This window comes from Moschus berezovskii, chromosome 14 (assembly GCF_049115385.1).
Source record: "Moschus berezovskii isolate FMDL1 chromosome 14, NW_MosBer_1.0, whole genome shotgun sequence".
Classification (NCBI taxonomy): Eukaryota; Metazoa; Chordata; class Mammalia; order Artiodactyla; family Moschidae; genus Moschus; species Moschus berezovskii.
The window spans coordinates 9,829,805-9,851,000 of NC_142473.1; the positions used below are offsets into that span (position 1 = coordinate 9,829,805).

At 39.5% G+C, this 21,196-nt stretch overlaps 1 long non-coding RNA gene and 1 pseudogene across 3 annotated transcripts; one reads left to right on the forward strand and one right to left on the reverse strand.

The window, feature by feature from the left end:
- Nucleotides 1-28: 28 nt before the first annotated feature.
- LOC148775536 (uncharacterized) lies at nt 29-18,817 on the reverse strand. 3 transcript variants are annotated; one of them, XR_016039032.1, is made up of 4 exons: nt 18,719-18,817; nt 18,266-18,346; nt 13,173-14,051; nt 29-663 (listed from the first exon to the last, which is right to left on the reverse strand). It is a non-coding gene; the product is annotated as an uncharacterized LOC148775536 (long non-coding RNA). The 3 variants fall into 3 exon arrangements; XR_016039030.1 differs by having other exon boundaries at nt 18,266-18,381; nt 18,719-18,813; XR_016039031.1 differs by lacking the exon at nt 29-663 and adding an exon at nt 11,696-12,132 and having other exon boundaries at nt 18,266-18,381; nt 18,719-18,813.
- On the forward strand, nt 14,041-15,246 carry LOC129554919 (small COPII coat GTPase SAR1B pseudogene; annotated as a pseudogene).
- Nucleotides 18,818-21,196: the final 2,379 nt, after the last annotated feature.

Genomic DNA, 21,196 nt, shown 5'->3' on the forward strand with positions numbered 1-21,196 from the left:
TGGGAAAAAAAATTTTTTTTTCCTGGTTGATTAGTTGTTTTTATAACTAGGGTGGAGTTGGCTGTAAAACAAATTCCTCTTTGTAGCCTTCAGTTTCACAGGGGAGCTGTCTACCATGATAGCCTCATAGAAATCTGAAGTCTGAGTCTCACTGCACTGCCATATTTTCCATATTTTCCTGCCTAAGGAGGCAATTTAAGCACATTTATCTAAAAACAGTGCATGCCAGGATAACAAATGGATTGGGAAAGCTCACCCGATTTTCCTGCCTTCCAGTAAATCAAGAATAGATACCAAGCACTAAAGGCAGAACTGTAATGTTAGTTAGTACTTCACTCTCCTGTGGAAACAAGGATGAGTACAGTCAGGATGAGCTGGGGTATTTTCTGTGTTAGCTGATTTGGCTGTCCATAGTGGAGAAGGAAATGGCAACCCACTCCAGTGTTCTTGCCTGGAGAATCCCAGGGACGGGGGAGCCTGGTGGGCTTCCGTCTATGGGGTCACACAGAGTCGGACACGACTGAAGTGACTTAGCAGCAGCAGCAGCAGTGTTCTTGCCTGGAGAATCCCAGGGACGGGAGAGCCTGGTGGGCTTCCGTCTATGGGGTCACACAGAGTCGACACGACTGAAGTGACTTAGCAGCAGCAGATTTCCAGCTGGAACTATATAAAAAAGATTAAGTTTACTTGTGTGGAGATTTCGATTCATTTTTGAGCCTGCTTAGTTCAAACTTTCATAAGCCATTTTCAACTCTCCTGTGAGATGGTGGAAAAAAATTTTGTGATCTTTATATATATTTATAATCATGTACCCATCAAAATAATTTTGGAAAACTATATTTCTCTGCACATTTTTAACATCATTAAAACACAAAAGTTGTCGTTGTTAAGGAACTACTGAATCTAGACATTGATGTCTTAGAATAAGATTGATCAACAGTCTTTCAAATGTATTCAGTGGACTACAAATACCATTTGACAACCTTCATTATTAAGAAATCAGTTAATCTTTAATAATTGGAAATATTTTATCATTGCTTTTTGTCCTTGAATATTCTACTTTCCCACAGAATTTTTGTGTTTAAAATGGACATCTTTATGATCCCTCTGGCACAAATTTCTGAAATAAACATGTATAAATTGAAATTTAACTTTTTTCCTGTGATCATAGGCTGAAAACTCAAAATTTTCTCCTTTACTACATTATCATTTATATTACTTTCAGTACTTATATTCAAAGTCAATTTGTCAAAGCAATATAAACATATATGCTGATGTAACAATATACTCATAAAAAATGATTCTTTTACAGATGCAATCTTAATGGGGACTGCAGCTTATATTTGAACAATTTATTCAAGTGTGTGTTCATGAATATTACTTATTAGTAGAATATTATAGAGTTCAGCATAGATTCTCTTCCTTTTTTTAATTTCCAAAGTTTATGTGTTGAAAAATCTTTTTTACATAAGTAGTTCTTGCCTGGAGAATCCCAGGAACAGGGGAGCCTGGTGGGCTTCCGTCTGTGGGGTCACACAGAGTCGAACACCACTGAAGTGACTCAGCAGCAGCAGCAGCAGCAGCAGACTGGCCCAAAAGATATATCAATTTTTTCCAAAATTTTAATACCTGTTTTATAGCTCCAAAATTATTTAGTAACCTTTAATCCTGAAATCCAATTAGGCTTCAATAGACAACTCATTTTGTTGAACTCTGACTTGGAAACCACAGGTATTTTACCCAAATAGGATTGCCAGAGTTAGCAATACAGGAAGCCTGCTGCTGCTGCTGCTACTAAGTTGCTTCAGTCGTGTCCGACTCTGTGCGACCCCATAGATGGCAGCCAAGAACAGGAAGCCTAGTTACATTTAAATTTGAAACAAGCAACAAATAGTTTTTTAGGATAATTATGTGCCATGCAATATATTATTCATTGAATCTATTAATCATTGATTAGCTAGAATTAAAATTTAACTGGGTGACCTGTATTTTACGTGATAAAATACCTATATTTTATCTGATAACTACACCCAGTTATATGGCATCACCAACTTGATCAACATGAGTTTGAGCAAGCTCCAGGAGTTGGTGATGGACAGGGAAGCCTGGTGTGCTGCAGTCCATGGGGTTGCAGAGTCAGACACGACTGAGTGACTGAACAGAACTGATACCCAGATATTAAAGTCATTCATTTTTCTCAACATTAACACCAGTTATTTCTGACCGTCCAGGAATATTTTACACCCTTGGCCAAAATTACACCATTTTAAAACCCAAGATGGGTGAGAGGTGGGCCTGTCTTTTTTTAAGAAGAAAGAACCATTTCGAGAAGGTTGGTTGGAAAACAGAACAGTCCTTGCACCTCTAACAGCTCTTGTTTTCACTCAGATCTGTTTTAGGAAAAACTACACGTGGAAACTGAGGATCAGGTTGTTAATTTCCTTAAAATTATTTGAGTTCCCACTTCCCCAAGGCTAAATTTTTGTAAATACTTGGTAACTTTGTCCAAGGGAACACTATCCCAATTTAAAGATCATGGCCTAATAAACACTGAATTATTATTGGTTAATATGATTCCTACATTCTTCACATTAGTAATGAAAGTTGGGATCAGATCTGTCAGGACCTAAAGTAGATGAATATGTCTCCTTTGCAAATTTTGCACAACTTTATTGATTTTTATAAAGTAATTTAAAGTACTTTTTAAAAAGTAATTTAAAATAGTAATTATGATCAAGTTCAGTTCAGTTCAGTTCAGTTGCTCAGTCGTCTACTACTCTTTGCGACCCCATGAATCACAGCACGCCAGGCCTCCCTGCCCATCACCAACTCCCAGAGTTCACTCAAACTTACCTCCATCGAGTCGGTGATGCCATCCAGCCATCTTATTTTCTGTCGTCCCCTTCTCCTCCTGCCCCAATCCCTCCCAGCATCAGAGTCTTTTCCAATGAGTCAACTCGGCACAAGAGGTGGCCAAAGTATTAGAGTTTCAGCATTAGCATCAGTCCTCCCAATGAACACCCAGGATTGATCTCCTTTAGAATGGACTGATTGGATCTCCTTGCAGTCCAAGGGACTCTCAAGAGTCTTCTCCAACACCACAGTTCAAAAGCATCAATTCTTCGGCGATCAGCTTTCTTCACAGTCCAACTCTCACATCCATACATGACCACGGGAAAAACCATAGCCGTGACTAGACGGACCTTGGTTGGCAAAGTAATGTCTCCGCTTTTGAATATGCTATCTATGTTGGTCATAACTTTCCTTTCAAGGAGTAAGCGTCTTTTAATTTCATGGCTGCAATCAGCATCCACAGTGATTTTGGAGCCTAAAAAAATAAAGTCTGACACTGTTTCCACTGTTTCCCCATCTAATTCCCATGAAATGATGGGACCAGATACCATGATCTTAGTTTTCTGAATGTTGAGCTTCAAGCCAACCTTTTCACTTTCCTCTTTCACTTTCATCAAGAGGCTTTTGAGTTCCTCTTCACTTTCTGCCATAAGGGTAGTGTCATCTGCATATCTGAGGTTATTGATATTTCTCCCGGCAATCTTGATTCCAGCTTGTGCTTCTTCCAGCCCAGTGTTCCTCATGATGTACTCTGCATATAAGTTAAATAAGCAGGGTGACAATATACAGCCTTGACGTACTCCTTTTCCTATTTGGAACCAGTCTGTTGTTCCATGTCCAGTTCTAACTGTTGCTTCCTGACCTGCATACAGGTTTCAGAAGAGGCAGGTCAGGTGGTCTGGTATTCCCATCTCTTTCAGAATGTTCCACAGTTTATTGTGATCCACACAGTTAAAGGGTTTGGCATAGTCAATAAAGCAGAAATAGATGTTTTTCTGGAACTCTCTTAGTTTCTCCATGATCCAGTGGATGTTGGCAATCTGATCTCTGGTTCCTCTGCCTTTTCTAAAACCAGCTTGAATATCTGGAAGTTCACGGTTCATGTATTGTTGAAGCCTGGCTTGGAGAATTTTGAGCATGACTTTACTAGTGTGTGAGATGAGTGCAATTGTGCGGTAGTCTGAGCATTCTTTGGCATTCCCTTTCTTTGGGATTGGAATGAAGAGTGACCTTTTCCAGTCCTGTGGCCACTGCTGAGTTTTCCAAATTTGCTGGCATATTGAGTGAAGCACTTTCACAGCATCATCTTTCAGGATTTGAAATAGCTCAATTGGAATTCTATCACCTCCACTAGCTTTGTTCATAGTGATGCTCTCTAAGGTCCACTTGACTTCAAATTCCAAGATGTCTGGCTCCAGGTGAGTGATCACGCCATCGTGATTATCTTCGTCGTGAAGCTCTTTTTTGTACAGTTCTTCTGTGTATTCTTGCCACCTCTTCTTAATATCTTCTGCTTCTGTTAGGTCCATACCATTTCTGTCCTTTATCGAGCCCATCTTTGCATGAAATGTTCCCTTGATATCTCTAATTTTCTTGAAGAGATCTCTAGTCTTTCCCATTCTGTTGTTTTCCTCTATTTCTTTGCATTGACCGCTGAGGAAGGCTTTCTTATCTCTCCTTGCTATTCTTTGGAACTCTGCATTCAGATGCTTATATCTTTCCTTTTCTCCTTTGCTTTTCACTTCTCTTCTCTTCACAGCTATTTGTAAGGCCTCCTCAGATAGCCATTTTGCTTTTTTGCATTTCTTTTCCATGGGGATGGTCTTGATCCCTGTCTCCTGTACAATGTCACAAACCTCTGTCCATAGTTTATCAGGCACTCTATCAGATCTAGTCCCTTAAATCTATTTCTCACTTCCACTGCATAATCATAAGGGATTTGATTTAGGTCATACCTGAATGGTCAAGTGGTTTTCCCTACTTTCTTCAATTTAAGTCTGAATTTGGCAATAAGGAGGTCATGATCTGAGCCACAGTCAGCTCCCGGTCTTGTTTTTGCTTCTCCATCTTTGACTGCAAAGAATATAATCAATCTGATTTCGGTGTTGACCATTTGATGATGTCCATGTGTAGAGTCTTCTCTTGTGTTCTTGGAAGATCCTGTTTGCTATGACCAGTGCGTTCTCTTGGTAAAACTCTATTAGTCTTTGCCCTGCTTCATTCCATGCTCCAAGGCCAAATTTGCCTGTCACTCCAGGTGTTTCTTTATTCCCTCCTTTTGCATTCCAGTCCCCTATAATGAAAAGGACATCTTTTATTGATGTTAGTTCTAAAAGGTCTTGTAGGTCTTCATAGAACCGTTCAACTTCAGCTTCTTCAGCATTACTGGTTGGGGAATAGGCTTGAATTACTGTATTATTGAATGGTTTGCCTTAGAAACGAACAGAGATCATTCTGTTGTTTTTGAGATTGCATCTAAGTACTGCATTTCGGACTCTTTTGTTGACTCTGATGGCTACTCCACTTCTTCTAAGGGATTCCTGCCCACAGTAGTAGATATAATGGTCATCTGAGTTAAATTCACCCATTCCAGTCCATTTTAGTTCACTGATTCCTAGAATGTCGACATTCACTCTTGCCATCTCCTGTTTGACCACTTCCATGCCTTGATTCATGATCAAGGATTGTATTTATTTCACTCTCCACATTATTCTAACACTAGAGGGGAACCGGCAAACAGAAAGAAAGTGAAAGTCGCTCAGTTGTTGCCAACTCTTTGCGACCCCAAGAATTCTCCTGTCCAGAATACTGGAGTGGGTAGCCTTTCCCTTATCCAGAGGATCTTCCCAACCCAGGGATTGAACCCAGGTCCCCTCATTGCAGGTGGATTCTTTACCAGTTGAGCCACCAGGTACTCAATAAATCTTTGTTGATAGACTGACAAAAAGGAAGTCAGTCTATCTGCTTGGGCCTTCTCTAGTCTAAGAAAGTGAAGTGAAAGTGTTAGTTGCTCAGTCATATCTGACTCTTTGCAACCCCATGGACTGTAGTTCACCAGGCTCCTCTCTCCATGGAATTCTCTAGGCAAGAATACTGGAGTGGGTAGCCTTTCCCTTCTCCAGGAGATTTTCCCAACCCAGGGATTGAACCCTGGTCTCCTGCATTGCAGGCAGATTCTTTACCATCTGAGCCACCAGGGAAGCCCTTCTCTATTCTAAAGTGAAGTCACTCAGTCGTGTCTGACTCTTTGCTACCCCATGGACAGTAGCCTACCAGGCTCCTCGGTCCTTGGGATTTTCCAGGCAAGAATACTGGAGTGGGCTGCCATTTCCTTCTTCAGGGGATCTTCCCAACCCAGGGATCGAATCCAGGTCTCCTGCATTGCAGACTGACGCTTTAAAGTCTGAGCCACTAGGGAAGCCCAATCTATTCTAAACCTCCACCCAAATGTTTAATAATGTAACGTACCTTATATACTTTATATTTTTCCTTTAACACTTTGACTATACCAAATATTTTGTGTAAAAACCCCTTCTCCTCCTAATACCCAACTTCGCTAAATATATTTTTTTCTCCAAATATTCTTTAGGGACAGAAATAAGCAAGGAAATACTTGAAGAAAGTGACAAGGTGGCCATTACTATCTCTAGTTTGCCAGTTTTTCTTCTATTTGCAATGTGCAAACAAGGTATAAGAAGTGTGTACAAGAATTTCCCACCCCATTCCTGGTTTGGAACTTTTATAATTTTTAATAGTGGTGTGTTCTCAACATCCTCTTGATAAGTAATCGACTTAATTTTTTTCTTGAGGGTAATCATGATAATATTCTTTCTCTGGAAGGAACTTCATACAATATTGCTGTAACAACTTCAGATCCAATATAATGCTATATCACTGTAAGTTTTTATGTTTTCAATTTTAGAAATTAAAATCAGTTGAACATACATGTGGAGGTTTCTTTCTGGACTCTATTCTGGTCTATTAATCTGTCTATCCTTTGCCAATAACATTCTGTATTGATCACTGTATTCTTATAGTAAGTGTTAACATCAGATAGAATAAATCCTCTAACTTTGTTCTCAAAATTGTCTTGGCTATTCTAAGCTCTTTAAATTTTCCTATAATTTTTCAATTTATTTTGTGAATATCTTTTTTAAAATTCCTGAGAATTTGATTAGCATTATATTCAGTCTATAGGTCAGTTTGATAATTAGTGACATTTTATTGTTATTGAATCTTTTAATCCATGAGCATGGTATATCCCTTCAGCTAGCCTTCTTTAATATTTTTGTTTGTTTTCAGCATGAATATATTTCTCATCTTTTATTGTTTATTCTTAAATATTTCATATTTTGATGTTATTTTAAATGCTATTTAAGTTTAGATTTTAATGGTTAATAGTATTTTTAAATTCCATGTTTAGTTATTTCTTGTCAGTATGTAGAAATAAAATTGAATTAAGAATTAGAATCTACCTTGCTAAATTCACTTACTATAGTCATTTCTTAGATTCTTCTTTATTTTCTTCAGTAAACTATAATGTCATTTGTAGAAACAATCATCTCTTTTCCTTTCTGATTTTTATTCCTATTTTTTTCTTGCTTTATTGTACAAGTTGGGCCCTCCAGTACAATGGTGAATAGGCTTGATTAGTCAACCTCTTTGCCTTATTCCTGATCTTAGAGAAAAAGTGATTTTTCAAAGATATTCTTTATTAGATTGAGGAAATATCTTTCTATTCTTAGTTTACTGAGTCTTTAAAAATCATAAATAGAAGCTATATCTATAGATATGACCATATATTTTTGTCCTTTATTCTATTAATATGGAGATTTACATTAATTTATGTGTTACTTCAGTCTTGCACTTCTGAGATAAATGCCACTTGATCATGATGTAATATCCTTATTATATATACCTGGATTTAATTTCCTAGTATCTTCTTTAGGAGTTTTGAGTTGAGGCTGGAAAAGAAGAGCAATAAGGGGGAAAAAATGGAAATAGGATAATTGAGATACCAAGATAATGTAGGATATAAATAGAACAAAATACTTATATTTAGTAGAGAAGAATTAATTAAAAGTCAGCAATTTACTAACTCTTACTGTGTAGTTGAATGAAGAGAAACACGTGCAATGTAGACTTAAACTACATTTGATCCCATAAAGTAAATATTGCTTACTGACAGAAGTTTTAGAACAATAGCAGCTGTGGAAGTGGCTCCAGACCCACATCAGCCAAGCTCTGGAGTAGGTCACAGGTAAAGCATTTAGTGGCTCCCACAGCTTTGGGGTTTGGTGCATGGAGAGATAAAGCAGGTCAATTCATGTTAGAAGGCTGAAAACCACTAAGTGTCTTCCCTAGGACCTGATCAATTATTACAGGAGCCAAACTAGCACAGTGAAAATGACAGTCCCCCTGTGGTACCTAGGAAATAGCACTCTCAGAACTGGGGAAGCTTGAAGCCTTGAACTAGGCTAAGAAGACTGGCAGAGGTTTCAGGAGAGAGATATTATGCAAAGAGCTCTCAGTATATGGGGGGACTCTAGTGTTGCCTTGTTTCCCCATTCTCAAAACTTTCTAGCTATCCGTGGCTGACTCCATGCCTATGCAGGTTTGAGTACATTCCTAAGTCCCAGAAGATTTAAAAGCTGAAGTGAGCAGTTGTAGATGTCTCCCTCTCTCATTCTACCATATTCTCCACTGATAAGGTATAGGAAGAGGAACATAAGAAAATACCAGGCTTGTTAGGGCCAAGCAGATTCTCTGCTGTCTGAAGAAAGGGTAGAGGATCATAGCATTCTCTCCGCGGCGCTGGGACAAGCCAACAGAGGTTCTCCTCTTAGGTTTGTGTATGCTAGTCCTGGTCCTGGGCAAGTGCATTCAATAGGCCTTTTGAATTGGGGGCAATGGAAACAAGACAGCTGAATTGGTCTTGCAACCTCTGAATTAAATGGGCATACATTTTTCTCCAAATGAAAAGCTCTTATTCCTCTAGGAAACTGGAGGCAGTGCTTGGTTTGGCAAGTCAAGGTCTTCTTGATGGGCAGTGTTGAGGTGTCTGAAGGCAGCAGATGCAGAGTTTGCAGGAGGCTCTGTGGTGGCACTGGTAGAACTCTGGAGCCAGATGACTTGACTTTGAACCCATTTTCCCCTCCCAGCTATATGGCTACAGCAGACACTGCTGGTACTCATCCCAGATCCCCCTTACATCCCTGTGCCCCTAAACCCCAGGTGGTGAAGAGCTGCTAACAGCTTGCACCTGTGATCTACTTTAGAGTATCGCCCTTGGTTGATGAGACTCTGAGACCACTACCACAGCTGCTATCATTGCCATTCCCTGGCCTCCCCACAGTGGGTCAGGCTAAGGCTCAGCTTATCCCCCCACCCACTTCGTGACAGGCTTTCTTGAAGAGTGGTAGGTATACTCTCAGGAGATTACATGTTCCTGAATCTCGGTCCTAGCTTCTGCTTCTAGAAAGCGTAACACAGTGGGGTCTAGAGCAAGTTACCCATTACACTCCAGCTGTAATATTGGCATAGTTCAGTTCAGTTCAGTCGCTCAGTCGTGTCCAACTCTTTGCAACCCCATGAATCACAGCACGCTAGGCCTCCCTGTCCACCACCAACTCCCAGAGTTAACTCAAACTCATGTCCATCGAGTCGGTGATGCCATCCAGTCATCTCATTCTCTGTCGTCCCCGTCTCCTCCCACCCGCAATCCCTCCCAGCATCAGAGTCTTTTCCAGTGAGTCAACTCGTCACATGAGGTGGCCAAAGTATTGCAGTTTCAGCTTTAGCATCAGTCCTTCCAATGAACACCCAGGATTGACCTCCTTTAGAATGGACTGGTTGGATCTCCTTGCAGTCCAAGGGACTCTCAAGAGTCTTCTCCAGCACCACAGTTCAAAAGCATCAATTCTTCGGAGATCAGCTTTCTTCACAGTCCAACTCTCACATCCATACAGGACCACTGCAAAAACCATAGCGTTGACTAGACGGACCTTGGTTGGCAAAGTAATGTCTCTGCTTTTTAATATGCTATCTAGGTTGGTCATAACTTTCCTTCCAAGGAGTAAGCGTCTTTTAATTTCATGGCTGCAATCAGCATCTTCAGTGATTTTGGAGCCCCAAAAAATAAAGTCTGACACTGTAAAACACACCTTTTAAGTGTGTTACAAAGATTAGATGATTTGAAATTTATGAGATACTTCAAAAAGTTTCTGACACGTAGAGTCAGTTTGGTTCTTACTATGAGAGGTTGATGCCATCTGACATAAAGATATGACAGTTCTTCACATTTTCAGAATAGGTAATTAGTACAGTTGTTTTGGGAATGATGTTTCTCAGCCAAATTAGTGTCTTACTTATACCATTAGTCACAGGAATGTGTTAGGTTGTATCAGTGTTCCACAGTAATTTATCACTTCAGCTGGGGGGGGACCTCAAAATGTAATCCAAACAAAATAGAAGAAATACACAGTGCCCCATCCCATGATCTCTGCCCTTAGCTTGTGCTCAGTCAGTCATGTCCGACTCTTTGAACCCCGTGGACTGTAGCCCACCAGACTCCTCTGTCCATGGGATTTCCCAGGCAAGACTACCGGAGTGAGTTACCATTTCCTCCTCCAGGGGATCTTTCCTACCCTGGGATTGAACCCACATCTTCTATGCCTCCTGCATTGGCGGATGGATTCTTACCACTGCACCACCAGGGCCCCTCTGCCAGTGGAGAAGTGACTACATAAATTATATGTCTAGACCATGAAACATTATATACCTACTTAAAATATAACAGACTGCATAACAGAGGCAAACTCAACTTCTTTCTGAAGGACCGCATCTTCAAACTGGGTCTCAAAAAATGTTGATGGAGCCCCAACAAATGAGTTTACACATAAAAGTCACAAGACATATTAGAGTCACCAAGTGTCTAAGATATTTGATTAGATATCTAAGATGTCTAATTTTAATTAATTCTTAAACACCTAAGATGTTTAAAGAAGTAAAAAGAGTTGAAAACCTGAGTAAAGAGTGAGAAATGGAGTATTTCCTGCCATATCAGTAAACCATGATGTCACGGTCAGCGATTGCAGCCCTCCAATTTAAGCTGGTGAGCCCTGGGAACTCAAGAAGAAGAATACCTGTGATCTAGCACTCATCAAACTGCAGACACTCCCTATGGCGAACCCCAAGGGAGCTCAGAACGTGAAAAACACAGGAGACTGGCCCCAACAGTTGAGATGCATATGAAAGGAATGATTTCAGTGAGCCCAGACTCTTGCATCTTCCCATACATAGAAAATAGCTAGATTCCTTAGCTTGGCTTACCTGATTGTCTTTAATTAACAGAAATCTTTTGATGTTCAGACTACCAGCCCTCTGTTGCTGGTTCCTCCCTGCCCCCCACCACCTCCTCGATGCAGTTCTCCATGTGTCTTGCCTAGAAAATCCCATGGATGGAGGAGCATGGTGGGCTGCAGTCCGTGGGGTCGCTAAGGGTCGGACAGGACTGAGCGACTTCACTTTCACCTTTCACTTTCACACATTGGAGAAGGAAATGGCAACCCACTCCAGTGTTCTTGCCTGGAGAATCCCAGGGACGGGGGAGCCTGGTGGGCTTCCGTCTATGGGGTCGCACGGAGTCGGACACGACTGAAGTGACTCAGCAGCAGCAGCAGCACTGGAGTGGCTTGCCATGGCAACCAGAAACCACCGCGGACCATTCAATAACAGACTATCTCTTATTAAATGTTGTGGTCTGGGTGCGGGTTGGAAAAGAATTTCCAGATATGAGACAGAACGAGAGGGAAATAAAATTTATTAGAGTGGGAGACGCTGTTAGAATAGCAGGCCAGCCAGCTCAAAGGAGTGCTGACCTTGAACAGGGTTCCTTAGTCCACTTTTATAGCCAGGGTACAAGGAATGGGATAAGGGTTTTGTGGGTCATTTGTTGATTGGATGAGGCATGTATACTGGGTGGGGGGGAGGAGTAAGGCAAATACATTCTCCCTGTGGGGTAGGAGGGGAGACAGGTTATACTGCTCAGGAGGACCTGAAATCCGGTAACAGTTAAAACACGGGGGAGGGAAGGATGATAAGGGTCTGGATTTTCCCTTCCTGCCTTCCAAGACCCTCCTTGGTTTTATCTGCTCTTTTCTCCTTGGATTACTACATAGACATATTTGAAAAGTCATTTACAACTCAGCTGGTAAAGGATCCGCCTGCAATATAGGAGCACTCGGTTCGGTTCCTGGGTTGATCTTCCTGGAAGATCTCCTGGAAAAGGAAATGGCAACCCACTCCAGTATTCTGGCCTGGGGAATTCCATGGACTGTATGGTCTGTGGCAGCAGCAGAGAGTCTGGACATGACTGAGCAACTTTCACTTTCATTTCACTTTTACAACAACCAATAAAAACTTTGATTTCTCTGTAAGTATATTATCACAATGAGAGTAAATATTAGATTTGGAGCTGTTGTGCTGGAGTTTATGAAGAACATTTTGACATATTTTACTGACTGTATTCTTATATCTGGTACTATGGAAAAAAAGTATAATAAATAAAAGACTATTCCTCTGGATATTTGGCAAATATGTTGGCAAAATGATTTTTAAGTGTTTAGAAGGTAATATTCATTTATAATTAATAAAGAGTAGAAGTTAGAAAATAAAGCAAGTTCTTATTATTTCATTTCATGTAGCTTCCTTTTGTTTTAGTCTGCAGATCAAATTAGGAAAATGCAATTTAACCTGTGGCAAAGGCAATGCTAAGGAAAAAAAAAAAATCTGTGTCATGCAATGGACTTCTTCAAAATGGTCTATAGAATTTTATGCAATAATTGAATAGAACTATCTGACTTTATGTTATCATATTTTTTTTTACTTGAAATAACAGGAATTTGGAAAGGAAAAAATAAATAAATTTGCTTTGGGGATAGGCTGAAAAACATTTTCTCATAAAATAAAAAGCACTAAAGTATTCTCAAAAAATGAGAATACTTGAGGTATCATTTTATAGTAAGAGAATTTTGAAAATAGCCCTCCTCTGATATGATGAGCACCTCAACTTTGGGCAGTTATTTCTATTGTTCTGATGGGTGCAAAAATGCTGAATGGAGCTGAGGTCAATCATTGCAATAAGTTGATATTTTCTACAACAATATAGTAAAAATCACAACATTCGAAGTAGTAAACCAAAGCTAATAAGACATATTAGTTATAAGGATTCCAACTATTCAGACAGCAAACTCATGCTTTTAAATGTGACCACAATGAAAATTCTTAGAAATCTTCTCAAATAGAACTTCTTGACTTACCTTGCTTATAAATTTCCTCTCTATAAGCTGGAGGAAGTAGCAAGATCTGGCCTTGATAACCAACATGTAAGAACTGGTTGATGAAGTTAAAAATAACGTGGAGCAAAGTTGTCAGATGCTTTCTGTTGTGCCTGTTGTAGGTTGCATTCTCTGGCAAGTAGACCTTGCAATGGAGACAGTGTGCAGGTGGAACATGGGGCAGTGATTTCAAAGACCATGACCATAAAGGAATGAATGAAGCAGTGCTGAGCAGAGGTATGAATTGAATCACAATGCAGTTGCAACAGGGGTTATGGCAGGTCTCACAGGAAATTCTGAAACTGGGATGGTTCTTCTAAAACGTCTCTCACTGAAGGGGCCAGACCCGGACTCCCGCATTAGTCAGTCATTAGATGCAGAGAACTGCTTGGGAAACCACTGGAGAGGCATCTTCTTTCGGACCTGTAGAATTTTTACAGCGTTTCAGCTGAGCACCATCAGGTAATACCCTCAACCATCAGGGTAATGAATGGCTCAGAGCTAAGGGAGATCTGGACAGCACAACACATTCATTACAAGGGCCAAGAAAGAGAATGCTTGTAGTCATACATTTACCCCCAACTTTAGGAATGTACATTTCAGAAAGATTAAAGGATCAGGGGAAAACTGAAACAACTGGAGATTTGTGGCTAGCAGAAATATTTGTTCATTCAACAAGTACTATGCTTAAAATGGGCTTACTCTTTGTTGATGACGTAAGCTACTGCAGAAACAATGATGAATAATAGATAGTCCCAGCTGGTAGTAGACTGAAGCTGGCTGCAACCTGCTGGCCAGAGCCAATTTATCAGTACTCCTTCCAGACTCCCAGTGATGTCCAGTTAGTAGTCTGAAATGAGCCTTGATGGAAACATTTACATTAGGAAACTAGATAATGGTAGAAAGCAAGGATCTTTTTTTACCCCAAGAACCAATTGTTAATAATGTATCAGCACAATACTGCACCCCACTTTTGAGATGACAATCCAACAGAACTGGAAACGAATAAAATTGTCTACTCTGCCTTTGGTCCTTTGAAGTAGCTGCACACTCCCCCGTATGTATGAAAAGGTGAGTTCTTGACACTCCAGCATTGATCATGACAATATCCTTAGACTCATGCTGTCCAGTGAAAATATAATCTGAGCTGTATATACAATTTAAAGTTTCCTAGTAGCCATATTTTTTACAGTGAAAAGCATACTTAAACATTTTCAAGTAACTAAATTGAATATGGAAAGTTCTTTTCTTTCAATGTTTGCATGTACATTGACAAAGCTTGTTCCTCTTTTCCAAGAACTGATTTGACTTTTAAGCAAAAGCTCATCAAGTAGCCATCACACTCTGCAGTCCAGTCTCAGAGGGTGCAGGGCCAGTACCAAGCAAGGAATAGCATTCTCTTCAGTCTCAGATGCTAAAATATGGACAGATCCTTCATCTTTGATCGGATATACAGTGATTTCAGCAGAGTGCTACAGTTTTTAGGATTATAAAAGAAAACTGACAAATCAATATTTTTTGGATTAGACGACATGAGAAAAACAACATTACTGTTTATGCTAAAAGATGACAGACATCGACACATGTCCCCAATGTTACATCCCCCTTCAAAAGAACTAGCCACTGCTGGCATGACCTTTGCAACTTTTAATGTGGGTGAATATGTTCAAGCCCAAAAAGTATGGAAAAACTATCTTCCTGATATCAACGGTGTTACATTTCTGGTGGATTGTGCAGATCATGAAAGACTGTTGTTAGAATCAAAAGAACTTGATTTGCTAATGACAGTCAAAACCACTTCTAATGCATTTATATTGATTCTTGGGAATAAGATCAACAGACCTGAAGCCATTGATGAAGAGAGGTTATGAGAGATGTTTGGTTTATATGGTCAGACAACAGGAAAGAGCTGAAGGCTGACCTGTAAGTTTTTAAGTACAGTGTGCTCAAAAGACAGTTACGGAGAAGGTGTCGGCTGCAAGCACAAGTTCTTAACATCACCCTGAATGGTTCCAGGTCTCACTATTCAGTCCTGTTTGCAACATGTATAACTTGAATTCAGTAGAATTTTGTTGGTTATAAGAAGGTTATTTAGATTATTACTATTACATCAACTTAATTTGCGTGTGAATTGAAAACTGATTATCACAGTGTTAGCTTTATCCTTCCATAAAAATAATTAGTTTTTACAGCTTATAATCTGATATTACCCTAGCAATATTCACAGTATAAAAAGCAACTTTCCAACAGTACATTTGAAACACTTATTAACAACATGAAACTACAAATATAGCCATATTGAAAAGTGTATCATGTTAAATTTTTGTCTACTTTTTTTTAAACTAGTTTTTAAATTTAAGATTATATGTCTGCCTAGTTTTAGTGTAGAATTAATAATTAGCTGATTGATGGTTGTAGGATATCTTAGAGTTTTCAATACTTTTTCTTATGAAAACATTATGCAATGAAACAAACTGTAAGGTTCAGCATACTTAAAAGCATATTAATTTCAAAATTATGTCAAAATTTAGTAAATTCACTAACAAGACAATTAATGTTAACTTCAAATTCAAAGGAGAATTGCATAAATTGAAAGCAACTCTGTTGGCCAAACTCTACAAACCTCCAGTTATGAAATGAACAAGTTCTCAGGATCTGATGTGTGGTGACTATCATTAATAATACTGTATCGTATACTTGAAAGTTACCAAGAGACAGGATCTTCAATGTTCTCAATAACAAACCCTCAAAAAAAGTTATTTATGTCAAGTGATAGATGTGTTAACTAACCTTATTGTGGTAATCACAGTGTACATATTAAACTCACACAATGTTATATATTAATTTTGTCTCAACAAAGTTGGAGGGGAAGGAAGGGAAGAAACTCTAAATTTAACATTAGCAACAAAGTGTTTTCAATTTTTGAATTTCTATCAGCCAATTTACATAATACTTTCAGTTATAATTAAAATATTCTGCATATGAATTCATATTAGAAAAATGTATAAACTCATTATTGACTAGTATTATGAAAAATTTCAATATCAACATTAATTCTTATATCTATAGATCTAGGTTACAAACAAGCTGTTCTGTTCCTTGGAGCTTCAGGTTCTGCTTGTTCATATGCAGTGTGATATGACTGAGAAAACATAAATCATAACTGCCAAGTTTTGTCTTCCATTACTGAAAATTTGGCAAATATTCTTTTGTTTCAAGAAAATCTTGAATTGGAGTTAAAAACATAATTGTTCAGCCGCTGTCATGTCTGACTCTTTGCAACCCCATGAACTGCAGCACACCAGGCTTCTATGTCCTTCACTATCTCCCTGAGTTTGCTCAAACTCATGTCCATCGAGTCAGTGATGCCATCCAACCATCTCATCCTCTATCGCCTCCTTCTCCTCTTGCCCTCAATCTTTCCCAGCATCAGGGACTTTTCCAGTGAATCTGCTCTTCACATCAGGTGGCCAAAGTATTGGAGTATCAGCATCAGTCCTTCCAATGAATATTCCGGTTTGATTTCCTTGAAGATTGACTGGTTTGATCTCCTTGCAGTCCAAAGGGACTCTCATCAGTCTATTCTTTTACAATTCTTATAAATCCAGATTTTTTTATATAATAGCTGAAGCACCTGTATCATATAGAAACCAACTTTTTTCATATTCAGCTGAAATTCTTTGACAGTCATAAAAAGTTCCAATATATCTATGCCATGAGTTTGACTTTTTAGACTATGAGTTGCCAGCACTTCTTCATGAGTTTGGAAGTCCTCTGAGACTAAATGTAACCAAAGTATTAATTAGTCATGACTCATTCTAAGCACTTGAAATGTGTTGAAGAAAGTCCTTGCAGTCTTTCCAATTCTGAATCAATTGAGCTTTGATATTCTTGAAAAGGGCTTGTATCTTACAGATGATTGTTCGGTGACTTTATTGAAGACATTTTGTTTTTTGTAAAATGTGATTTTTTTTTTACTCCTTTCCTAGTAATTTTATAATTTTCCATAACTGAAATGGATTTCTTTTACCATGTTGCCATCTAAAAAATTAGGTTTTTTTTTGTGCAAGAGTCTAAGTCATTTAACAGCTAGTTAAAGTTATAAGGTCACATTATATATAATTTTAAAAAATTTTGTTGGATATTCATTTCTGATTTCTGATAACTAAGTCTATTCTTTGCAAAATTTTTGACTGTTAGAGGAAACATCAAATGCACCATGTTTTTTCTGCTAATGTCTGTAATATTGTCTGTTTCATCATCTTAAAGAAAACTTACACATCAAGCAAACAGCTTTTTAATTTTGTTTAACCCCCAAATCTGCAATTTACCATGCTTTGTGAAATTTGGGACATATCTTTTCTCATTTTTTTTTTCCTTTATTGCTTTGTTTGTGCGACTGGCTTCTCCATCTCCATTTGATTCTACGTCACTAGTATGCCCTGATTTTAAACTTAAATTTTGTTCATACTTAACTTTTTAATAAGAACAAAGGCATAATTGCTTTAATTAAAATTATAAGCATTTCTATTTGATTACTATTTTCATAAGTATCACTGTAACTTGTGTTTTCTGCATAAACATCCAATAATCTTGTTGAAATGTTACATTGTTGTGTAGGAAAAATCACTTAAATAATTTTGTTTATACCAAGTAGATTGCTGATGTGTATACACAGGCCTACGAGGCACACTCTAGCATCACAAAAACCTCTTACATGATTTGTTAAAGTGAAACATAATCCTCTCAGAACAATGGGGTTGTACTTAGTGAGAACATTTTTACTTTGGTTCATGTTTTAAATTCTAAAATAAATGAGTTTAAATTGAACTGAAATTAACAATCCAGTTCCTCAGTGGTGCTAGCCACATTTCAAGTGCTCAGGAACCCACGTGGTTAGCAGGCCCACAGCAGTGAAAATGCCAGATCCTGATCACTGGACTGCCAGGGAATTCCAGCCCTGATTTGCTTCTGAACCCCAGTTGTGACCCTCTATTTGCTCTGCATTAGACTCTGTCTCTCCTGATGGACGTTAATTAGCTTGCCTGCATCCCACAGCCCCTCACTGCACTCACCTAAATCGGACAATCAAACTTATGCTTCAGCTTTTGGTCCCATTCTCTGGCAGCAGCTACTTGTTGAATATTTCTCCCAGTCTGAATCCCATGGAGAGAGGAGGGAATAAGATGGTCTAAATGTTAGTAAGAAGAAAACAGAGGTCAACATAATGAGGAGGTTATAGAAAGCAAGTAGCCACTCTGAATAATTCTTGTTTCTTGTTTCAGACATACAACCTTAAAAAACTTGCAGAACATATTACTTAACCATTGATATAATTATTTTTGAAAATCACAAAATAGTGGAAGAACTGGAAATGAGCTAAGATTTCTAATTTTCAGAAAAGGGAAGGAAGGGACTTCTGCAGACAGTTGACAGAGTAAATAAATGTAATAGCCATCTTAAGCAAAATTCTATTATGAATTATTCAAAGTGGTGTGTAAGCTTTAAGAAAATGAAGAAGTGCTCACCATGAGAGAGTCTGCAATCACAAGGAAAGATCTGGGCCTGGCACACCCACTTCCTGTTTTGATAAGCTCTGACTGGTAGCAGATGTCTGAGTCTATATCTTTGTGGCAAATGAACAGCATCTGGCTGGATGAGGGTATATGTGGTGTTGATTTGTATCTGACATTCAATCCAACTTGATGTTTATCAAACAGACTTTTTTCCCTCCCTGCAGATTTTGATGATATCTTGGAGTCTGATCTCAAATTTTTCCTTTGCAATTTTACAGTGAATATAGTGAAGAATAGATTGGATGAAAATACTGCCCATCATTTTTATAAGCAGAAGAAATCTAGGATTGATACCTGTAAGATCAAAATAGTCTTAGATCTTCAGCTCTCAGCAGGTGAGATTTGTAGTGTAAATGACCCACTTGGGGCATAAAATAGCTCAAGAATAGAGTTGCAGAGCTGTGGTTTGTAGTGTAGCCTGTGTTAACCTGATCATCCCAACGTAGGATGGAATATGAGGGCTGTATAGTTTCTGGGAAGTGGGATGCGATAAGGGCAGTCTCCAGTTAGTGTAGTTGCTTGAATTTTAGACCCATGCAAATCCCTTCCCCTGGGCAGCTTCTGGGTGGCTTCCCTGCTCCCAGGGGCCAATAAAGATCCCGTCAGTAGCTGGCATGGCTCTGGCATTGCTGCCTTGTGGCTTCTGACCCTGCCAGGGGTCCTGGCTGCTGCTATTGCTGCCACTTCTGCTGGGCACTGTCCCACAGCTTGTCTGCCCCCCGCCCCCAGTACACAGACCAATGCTTGGCACACAGAACACACTTCATGCGTATTTGTTAGATGAATGAATGAATGAAAATGTCAGCTTAATACAAAGAACTTAGTAACCACAAGTGTTTTTCTAAATGGAAAGGACTTCCCCCAAAAGCACTGAGTTTCCCATGACTTGACCAATATCTGCTGGTCTGGAATATTGGGCAACACATTCAGCTCCTAATCGGAAGCAGGGAGGAAACTGGAAGAGAGGCTATATTTGTGTGTAATGTGACCACTACAGGGTTTCAGATATAACTGTAGTTGGAATTTTCATTAGTGCAACTGGTTTCTCTCCATTCCCTGATTCTCTTCCCATTTGTGAATTTCTCTCCCTCTCTAGCTCTCACTTGCTGGCCCCTGTGCTCACTCGCTCGTTCTCTCTCTCTCTTACACACACACAATTTTATGTAATCTGGATGCTGCTACCTGCTCCCTTGTCCCTTGAGATCTAGATTGCCCTGAGCCCAAGTTTCATGACCCAGGGTTATTCAAGATTTCTATGAGTTTCTGGAAATTCATGTGCTCTCATACCCCAGCACCCTCTCCCCAAATCCTGCATCTACACATGCCCTCTCTGTCCAGCCAGCATCCACACAGAGGTGGAACCTATCCTTTTCATCATTCTCCACAAAGTACACAGTCTTTACAGAATCACTGGGGTCCACCCCGTCACCGACTGCCCAGAACAGCTTCGTGAGGTCCTGTGAGACGCGCTTCCACCAGCCCTCCAACCAGCCTCTTCCTCCTATCTCTTCCCTCCACTTCCCTCATTTCTCTTCACCTCCCTCACTCTTCCCTTCTCTCTCTTTCCCTCTCTTCTCCTGTCCTCAACTTCTCCCCTCTCCCATCTTTCCTCTACACTGAAGAGCACCAAATTCCTTTGTTCTATAAAGTACTGATCCAATGGACACCCACCATTTACCCGAGCTTCCAATAGACACTCACCATTTACCCAAACATTTACCTAAGTGTCTTTGTTCCAAGCAAAAACAATTCCTTACGTACCAAGAGCTGTGGGACAAACTGTGAATATGATTTTTTAATTGCCTTCTGTTACACCTGCTGGCAATCCACTCCAGTACTATTGTCTGGAAAATCCGATGGACAGAGGAGCCTGGTAGGCTACAGTCCATGGAGTCCCAAAGAGTTGGACACGATTGAACCACTTCACTTAACACCTGCAGCAAATTTTGAGCTCTTATTATTTGCCAGATTTAATAAGGTTTAATTTTTACAGCCTGGATTGACACAAAGAAATGTAGTGTCAGATTTAATGCATAAATGCTAAGTGGATTCTTCTTTAGAATAGTCTGAAAATTAGGCATTAAAAAGATCTGACCACTAAACTTTCTGGGTAAAGGGGAACTGACTTACTATATGTAGCATGAACATGTTAGTCATTCAGTCAAGTCCAGCTCTTTGTGACCCTATAGACTGTAGCCCCGGAGAAGGCAATGGCAAGCCACTCCAGTACTCTTGCCTAGAAAATCCCATGGATGGAGGAGCCTGGTAGGCTGCAGTCCGTGGGGTGGCTAACGGTCAGACACGACTTCACTTTCACTTTTCACTTTCACACATTGGAGAAGGAAATGGCAACCCACTCCAGTGTTCTTGCCTGGAGAATCCCAGGGACGGGGGAGCCTGGTGGGCTTCCGTCTATGGGGTCACACAGAG